At 42.2% G+C, this 9,280-nt stretch overlaps 1 protein-coding gene across 7 annotated transcripts in view; it reads left to right on the top strand.

Annotated features, from left to right (window-relative positions):
- KCNC1 (potassium voltage-gated channel subfamily C member 1) overlaps window positions 1–9,280 on the top strand; it is a 188,607-nt gene that overhangs the window by 156,928 nt on the left and 22,399 nt on the right. The gene's annotated exons all lie outside the window — the stretch shown is intronic.

Here is a 9,280-nt window from a genome sequence, read left to right on the forward strand (position 1 = left end):
CTAGGTTAGCCACTAGAACGCAGGGGGCAAAGGGACAATGAATTCTACCAATATACAGCATGCCCTAAGAAAGAGAGATGGCAGGAAACATGATGATAGTGCATCCTTCCATCCACCCCACTCCCCCAGCACTTCCCACTCTCTTCTGAGAGAAAAACTAGGAATCAATCAGGGGCTAGGCTTGGCCTATAGGCTGCTGGTTGCCTGTTGGTGCGATAAAATATGTTCTGGTCATGCCTACATGTTTTCTATCTGGAACCATTTGTTATTGGCCTAGAACAGGAACCCATTAGTTATTGTGGTTTATGTGGCAGGAGAAAATAAACAATGTTTCTACATGTTGAAAATTGTGCTTCGCTATTCTGGAACTCCATTATAGGAAGCAAGGCACAAACTTGCATTTCCAAATAATACAACAATCCAGTAATAGTAGTGCTAGCATAGTGCTAGCACTAGTCAATGGCATTCATGGCAAACAGAAACCAGTCCTTGTGCAAAGTAAGCAGCTGTCCATAGTAAGACAGTATTGGCATACAAAAACTGTTCTGTATTATAAGGCGGCCAATGAAATCCTGAGAGTTGGCAACACTAATTGTGCTATTTCTTAATAAAGGTCACGTAGCTGCAGAGACTGAATAAACAAGGACCATCTGGAAAAATAATTATCCAAACAGCATCTTGATTAAAATCAAGGAGATATTGAGGCACACAAAGAGCAGGCCACAAGCTGTTCATTACAACTAAGGCAGGCTAGCTTTTGTGGCTGCAAGAGACGAAAGTTTGGGCAGTATAGAAGTTAATAAATAAATAAATAAATTTTATTGCATATTGATAACACCCTCCACCAAACCTCCTGATGATCTCTCCCAGCGGTTTCACGTGGATGTTAAAGAGCATTGGAGACAGTACGCAGCCTTGTGGAACTCCATAGTTTTAGTTCTCGCTTTACAGAGCAGCAGTCGCCAAGCGACACTATCTAGAATCTGCAAGAAAGGGAACGGTGCCACTGTAAAACAGTGCCACCCAATCTCATCCTCCTCAGGCAATCCAGAAGGATGCCATGGTCAATGGTTTCAAAAGCTGCCAAAAGGATCTGTAGAGTCACACTCCCTCTTTAGGTAGCCAATTTGAGATCATCCATCAGGCTGACCAAAGCTGTCTCAACACCACAGCCGACTTGAAAGCTGGTTTGAAATTGGTCTAGATAATCTGTATCATCCAAAAGTGCCTGGAGCTGAGAGGCCTCCACCTGCTCAATCACCTTGCCCGGCTATGATAACTGACATGTGTTCCTTGTCAGCATTTGAACTGGTCCCACCCATCCACCCATGGCAAGGTAAAGAGGAGGAATTTTCAGCACTTTGGTCAAATTTTAATGAATTGTTTATGTTTTGAAATATAAGATATATATCCTTAGAAGAGCTGTGCTTCTTTTTCTCCTGCATTGGTTGTATCTTGTTGTGTTTAAGAGATTTTTATTTTTATTTTTCTCTTCAGTTATACTCACATATATTATTACTATCCTTGTTCATATTTTATGCATTGTTGTTGTAATTTCATTGCAATACAAAGAAGAGGGGGAGAGAAAAAACCTTGCCCAACAATGGAAAATTAGAAACGGCTCTGTAATTAGCTAACACTGAGGGATTCAATGCAGGTTTCTGCAAATAAGGTCTAATATTAGCCTCCTTCAAACCAGGAGGCATCCTGCCCTCCCTCAGAGAAGCATTTATAATGTTTACCAGACCCACTCTGATAATATGATTACCAGATGAGATAAACCAAGTTGGGCAAGGCTCAATAGAACAGGTGGTAAGATGCACAGTCCAAAGCAGTTTGTCCACATCCTCAAGAGTCAAAAACTTAAAGTGATCCAATCTAATCCTATAAGAGGAGTTGCTGGTCATCTCTACAACAGAGTCTACAGTAGCTGTGGAATCCAGTTTGGCCCGAATATGAGATATTTTATCTGCAAAAAAGTCATTGAAGAAAATACAGAGTAACTGATGGTTTCAAGTTCAAATTCGGGGGGGGGGGGGGGGCATATAGTAGCCCCCTCATTACCCTAGACAACTCCACTGGATGTTAATTTGTGGAAGCAATGTGGGCAGAAAAGAACTTCTCTGCCACCTGGACTGCCAGAGCATAGAGCTTCAAATGTGCTTTGTGTTGCTACCTGTCAAATTTGCACTGAGTCTTCCTCCACTTGCGCTCTAGTCATCTGCCTCGCCACTTCATCTCCCATAGTTCTTCCAAATACCATGGGGCTGACTTCAAAGAAGGTTGGAGAGGACACTTGGGAGTGATTGTGTCTACTGCTCTAGTGAGTTCTGGAGGGGAACTTCAGTGTTCATTTCGGTACCGAAGTGAACATTCATCGTCACATGAATTCTGTTCTTGGTACTTGGAGGACTTCTGATGAGAGACTGCACAAACTGGTCCGTGTGTGACCTAGCCATGATCTCTGTTTATGCCCATTTGACTCCAAATGTTCTGCAGATGTCTCTGGCAGTCCAGAAACTCAGCTATGCTATTTTAGCCTTTTGTCAATCAGTCTGAGCATAATTGTATCTCTGAGCATGGAATTTTCAGTGCCGAAACTCTCAATTCCTGACTTTCTGCTTTAGCTCTGAGACATTCTTGTCACTCTGAATTTTGATAGAGTGTGATTGCGGCCAGAACTGGTCTCTCTTAGAAGTAATGATGTTCGTAGGATGACTGTGGTTCTTCAGCACTGTCAAAATCTTTTATCACAACCGCCCTACATTTCCCTGTTGTACTCAGGAGGGTAACCTTCTAGGGCCCTGTTCCTCAATCAGCAGCAAGGACCTCATCAGCCCCAACAAGCATCTCTAACTGCAAGTCCATCACCTTGTACCTTTCTCTACTGTTCCCAGAGGCCATGGGTGCCAGCAGTCAAATGTATCCTAAAAATTTTGTATGTGCTCTAGCCATGGCTGCTACCAGAAACAACCACAGCAATGCTAGGTACTAGGTCTGCCACTATCAATGGCTTCAAGTGGTTTGTGTGCCTCTCATGATTTACCTACAAAAGAATAAAATAAAGGCAGATACTCCAGTCCAGCAGCTAAGATCTGCACATGGAAGCAGACTTCTGTGCACACAGAGCTGATGCAGAGATGGATCTGTAGTCTCTTCTCCATCACGATGGTCAGTGGCACCCCATTGAACCTGCTGGATGTGCTCCTTAACCAGGGCTATTAGATGTTGTTTGAAACTTATTGTGTTGTGAATATTATAACACTTCCCACAGTATACAATGGAACTAGAGCTGAATGGAGACAACTCTCTGTGTTAGACTTTATTGCAGAACCAGCACAACATGGTTTCTGCCTGGAGAAAAAGAATCAACTTCCACACAAGCCTATGGTACTTAGGACCAAACTTGACATCATGACAGAGGGCTCTATACAGATGCCTTCACTCTTTTTCTTTCTCCAACCACCCCCCCCCCCCAGCCTCATGGGGCTACAAATTTGATTGTAGAAGTGGTACTGGGGGAAGGGGATTAACCCTTTCCCCCTGCACTATTTACTTGATCCAAATGTACGCATGGCACAGACACATAAAGCTGCATTTAGCCTCACAGACAATGAATAAGGGATAGGAGGGGAAGAGAATCATTGTCATTCTCCCACTTACAGAACTCCCTTGCCATGAGGGCTCCTTAAAATCCATACCTGAGTATCAGATGGGTTACATATCTGAGCTGATTAGGAGGCAGGCTCAAGGTTATGTTAGCAGAGGCCAGGAGCTTTTGAATGACCTTTGAATGCATTGGAATGACCTGTGGGGATGAACTACATAACCAAGTGAATAAACATGGCAGTGCATGTCAGACAGAAGGGAAAAGAGCAGGCATCAATGGCGTGGGGGGGGGGAGGCAGAGAGGCAGGCAAGCACAGAGATATCTTAGTGGATTTTGTCAAACTTTGTCAAACCTAAGAAAAACATAAATTAAATGACTGTAACTCCAGGTGCCCAGCTTAAAGAATAAACTGCTCTTCAACCTATCAAGGCCAATACATGACCACTCTACTTCTGTCCTCCAGCCAGAAGAAATTCTCCCCTGCTGGACCTCTGGGCTACATCTATTCAAGACATGCTATAGCCAATGAACTGCTGTAAAAAGTTAAGACTGATCTGAACCTTTGTGTGAATTGAGGGGAAGGTCGACAGATTTTAACAGTTTGTTCTTCCCATGAGAAGGTGATATGAAAGAGGCAATGATATACTTCACTAGCAGGAAAAGCAGGAGCCTTGCTTTCCGCTTCTCTTAAAATAGCACGATTGAACTATCTGCATTACAATTTGCTGCCAGCTGTAATTGGAGATTATGCATGCATATCCAGTCTCCTTTCAAAACATCACATTTTGCATTATTTATCTGGGAATGCAAATTCCCATTTGAAAGTCTCTTTTCTGCTCCTCCCTGCTTAACCACTGCAGTTCTTTTGGCAATTGGATATTGGGTGTTATTTACAAGCATAAAAGAGGAGATATTTCTTATTTATTATACCACTTTTCAACAAAAAAAGTTCTCATAGTGTTTGTGTAGAAACATAATAAGAAAAGATGGTTCCCTGTTCCCAAAAGGTTCACAATCTAAAAAGAAACACAAGGTAGACACTAGCGCAACTGGAGGGATGCTGTGCTGCTGCTGAATGTGGACAGCTGCTCTGCCCCTGCTAAACAGAAAGAGAATCGCCACTTTCTGAAAGGCGCCTCTTTACCCAGTTAGCAGGGAAGGGGAAGAGTGCAAGTAGCACTACTGGAGTCAACTGCCTCTACCAAACAGAAAGGCAGATACAAAGACTTGAATCACTTCTTGATGCTGTAGTGAGAAAGGCGCTCTAACTGTAGACAGTCCCCACTGATGTCGTATCATTTGCTACCATTACATCACCTGGCAAAATATTTAAGAAATCTATCCATGGTCATGTACCAAAGACAAAGGAAGCTGCCTCCATTGGCAGGAGCGTATCTAGGGTAGGGCAGGCAGGGCACACGCCGCAGGCACCACTTGAAAGGGGGGCGCCATTTTTTAAAATGGAAAAAAAATTTAAATGGCCACCGAAAACAAAATGGCCATTGTGCATGCTCAAATGGCCTCTACAAGGCCCTAGGCTATGCCAGGCCTTGCAGAGGCCAATTGAGCATTTGTGGTGGCCATTTTGTTTAAGGCAGTCATTTTTTAAAAAACAAATTTTTTAAATGGACACCGCACATGCTCAAATGATGGCTGCGAGGCCCTCAGCCCGGGATGGGCTGCAGCAGTGAATTAAGAGGCCTGCGGGGGCAGGGGGAACCTTTGCAGATCCCCCCCCCCATAGTATTTGGGTATTTCATGATCCCATTATACTCAATGAGAAAAATAATTAAAAATATTTCAAATATTCATAAAAAATCATAGGGGTGTCTGATTGCTTCAGGGTTTGCATAGTTGTTGGCACCCATGGGTGCTCCACAATAAGGAATAATGGCCTGGTTTGAGTCCCATTATATCCTATGAGAAAAAATAAAAATAATTTTCAAAAATTCATTAAAAATCGTACGAGTGTCTGATTGCTTTGGGGTTTGGGTGACAGGTACCCCTGGGTGCCAGCTACCCTCCTACCAATTTCTGAGTGTCTGAACCAGTCCGAACCAGTCTGAATCGAACCACCCCCGGTTCGATTCGAATTCGAACCTGCAGCCCAAACCTGAGGGCTGGTTCGGTTTGGATTCGAACCGCCGAACTGCCCCGGTTCGGATCCGAACCAGTTCACACATCCCTAATCACTTGATGACTGCAATACAAAGCGATGATTTCCACGTGTGAATGGGCCATCACTGATTTACCACCATAAATTTTGCAATACTTCAAACATAAGGCTTTTCATATGTTTAGCTGTGAGTCATCAAGTGCAGGAATATCAAGTGATGTACATCCATGTATGTATCAGCCTCCAATTTAAGAGGTGTAGGGATGCCAGATTATTTTGCAGGGGAGCTCAGCAGGAGGAATGACAAGACTCCATCACCTTTCATCCCACCAGAATGAAGAATCTTTGCAGTCCATTGCTAGCAAGTGTTGTTGCTGCTGTTCCAAATGCCCTGTCAACACCAGTTCATTCCTCATGTTTCAGTATAGAAAATAATACTGTCTGATGTTCACTAAACATGGAGATCACACTAAAGGTGGTCGGGCACCATACGTCTTAGTTACAGCAGTGGTTGTTCATCCATGTTAAATGAAAATGTGCATATGTGGTCTGTGAGAGGAGGGCTTTGTTCAATAAAGCCTTTTGAAAACAAACTTCCAATGCATTGAAAAATAAACCTTTATGCTGCTCTCTTTCAATTTTTGAATGCCTTTTCCCCATGGCAGAATAGATGTTACAAATCCTTGAGATTAATAATGTCTATTTCCTGAGTAAGGATTGTATTCAGACATGAAACCAGGAGCATATATGGGTACACATGATGTGGAAGTTGAGAACACATACATCCAGCTCAAGCAGAATTCTCAGATCAGGAATTCCCACAAAGAAGTTGATTTCAATTATCTATCTTTTAATCGCACTCATCCAGCAATAGGTCTCACAGATACGTGTTTATCCTTTGTAACAGACTCCCATAAGTATCTTGTAACAGGTTAGGATATAGGGGGACATGGGTTGTTGCAGAGCTATCAAACGCAGGGGGCATGCTTTTGGCTGCCATCGTATCGTAAATAAGAATGTGTCAGAAAGTCCCCCATATGAATTTCACTTCAGCCACGAACTCACTAGGTGTCCTTAGGCAAGCCACTGCCTACCTGTCTCAGACCTTTCCCCTCCCATCTGCTGCCTATTGATAAATCATACTGACCTACCTAACTAATTGGTCTAATCATAATGATTACAGAAATGACGTATGTTGGGGATCAACAACTGGAGTCCCCTGGCCTTGAGAAGCCTTGCCTAGTGCCTGATCATCCAGTTGTCAACCAGGATATAAGAGTCAAGTAAACGGAGGGATGATTCTTACATTGAAGGGGGATGTGAGATGCAGCTCTGGGAAAGGAGAAGCAAAAGATGCTTGTCGCTGAAGGAGAAGGAAGCACTTTTGCTGATGTTTGCCATTCATTATATGGAGGGGGGTTCACTCCCCTTCAAAGGGTTAGGAAACACTAGGGGGAAAGTAAAATAAGATTTTTTTGAAAACCACTGTACTCCAAATGATGTGACTGTGGGGAGAGTATTATACCAGTAATCACAGGGATGTTACAAGTGTTATTCAGGAGGTTCCCATGACAACTGCACAGCCACACAGCAATCACACTAGCAATGGATATTCCAACATTTTCCCAGTGATAGCATTTTTGCAGTCCTTGAGTGCTGGGGAAATGCTATTTATTTGCAACAAAAGTACTACTTTGAGGAAATAATCACCACATTTTCTATCATTATAGGCCTTCTCTTGTCAAGATCTATTATGTTTTCCAGAAGAACTGGAGATGAGGTCTTACCATAGTGGGTGGCTAAATCTCAACTATTATTAACCAAGTTGTGGAAACCATGTTCCATCTGATAAACATAAAATGGCATGAGCTTTTGTGCCAAAGCATCACATTGTTGACTTGTGATTAGTTTGTAAACCAGTATAATTCCTAGTGTTGTCACCTGACCAACAGTGAGGATATGTCCTATGCCTGTGTTTCTGGTTCTTTCCTATGCAATATCATTTAAAATTTTAATTTCATTACTCTCTGAGACTTGAACTAAATCTCTCCCATTGAAGTAGGTCCAACGTTGCCTACTGCACCACACTGGTTCTCAGCTGAAGTGACAGTTGGTGTTTTTTGTTTGTTTGTTTTGTTTTTTGCTGGAATATATTTGTGTTTCATATTGCAAGAAGTACTCCTGCAAAAGGACACCTTGAAATATGAAATACAAATATTCCACAGTCTAGGGTCATTACTTCTCATTTCAGATGCCAGGGGACCAGAAAGCTGCATGCCTATGGCAATGTTGCAAGACATGTGGATTGTTCTGTTTTTGTTGTTTCTATTTTTAATTTGTTAGATAGGGAAAGTGCAGTTCTCACGCAAGTTATACTAGCAGTGGAGTACAATGTAATGCTTTTTGTCACTAGTGATTATATTGATGCAAGCAGAAGTGGGAGAGGATCAGTATTTTAAAATCTTGGTATCCTTGGGAGAGTATTATCACCTTCAGGAGGGTTAACAATGTGATAGCATAAAAAGATTAATTTACTTCTGAATGCAGTAATAAGTATAAAGTTAATGGACCACATTCCATATTTAGATTGTTGAAACCCTTTAATTTATATAAATTTGACTCCAACCCACTTTGTTTCCCCCCACCTGATATGTACAAGAGAGAGAGAGAGAAAGCAATGAGTTCCTAGTTGAAGAAACCCTTAGTAAATATTTATTTTGGTGTTATGGCTGATCATCTGCATGCTCGTCTAGCCCCAGCTGGATTGTTGTTGGGAACTGTGGTAAGTTTGCAGTAATAAATAAACTCTAAAATAGCTATAAATTAGAGGAGCTTTGGTTTTTAGGATGATCAGGAGCTGCTTTGGAGAGGAACCCCAATTCAATTCACTGCTTCAGCTGCATTTTGCACTTCAGTTGAACCTGAATCAGAGATTATATTTTGGACTATAATGAGAAATCACTAAAATGTCAAAACTGCAGTAATGGGCAGCCTGTGCATGAAGCCTGCTACACTATAGAGAAATAGGTGGAGTTTCTGTGCACTCATACTGAACATTTGAGATTTCCATGAAAAATGTTTTTAGAAAAGCACTTCCAAGGTGCTAAATTTGAGCTGAATCTGAGCAGGTTCCATCGGGTAGCTCTCCTTTGATTCGAACCAATTCAATTTGGTCTGCTGTTTCAGGTCCAAATTGAAGTGAATCTATCCCAATCAGCCTGCTTAGATTCAGATGAAATTCTACCTCTGAAGCATCACACACTCCTCCTAACTATGCGCTTACCCCCAAAATTGTGGCAAATTCAAATACAAATACAACAAGTTCAAATACAATTTGAACCTTTAGTACTCACTGTATTCTCGGTAACTGAACATTAAAGAAGGTTACTTGTATCAATAGCTGTACTGTGCAGTGCAAAAACACTCTGGTTCTTCCCCTGTGTGGAAGAGATTAAAAGCTCGTACACTCGATCATGAGAGGGGCAGGGAGTGCAGGTGGGTGAGAGGGAGGTAGGGATGTACGTACTCCCCCCCCCCCGCAGATGATCAGCCAT

This window comes from Hemicordylus capensis, chromosome 1 (assembly GCF_027244095.1).
Source record: "Hemicordylus capensis ecotype Gifberg chromosome 1, rHemCap1.1.pri, whole genome shotgun sequence".
Taxonomy (NCBI): domain Eukaryota; kingdom Metazoa; phylum Chordata; class Lepidosauria; order Squamata; family Cordylidae; genus Hemicordylus; species Hemicordylus capensis.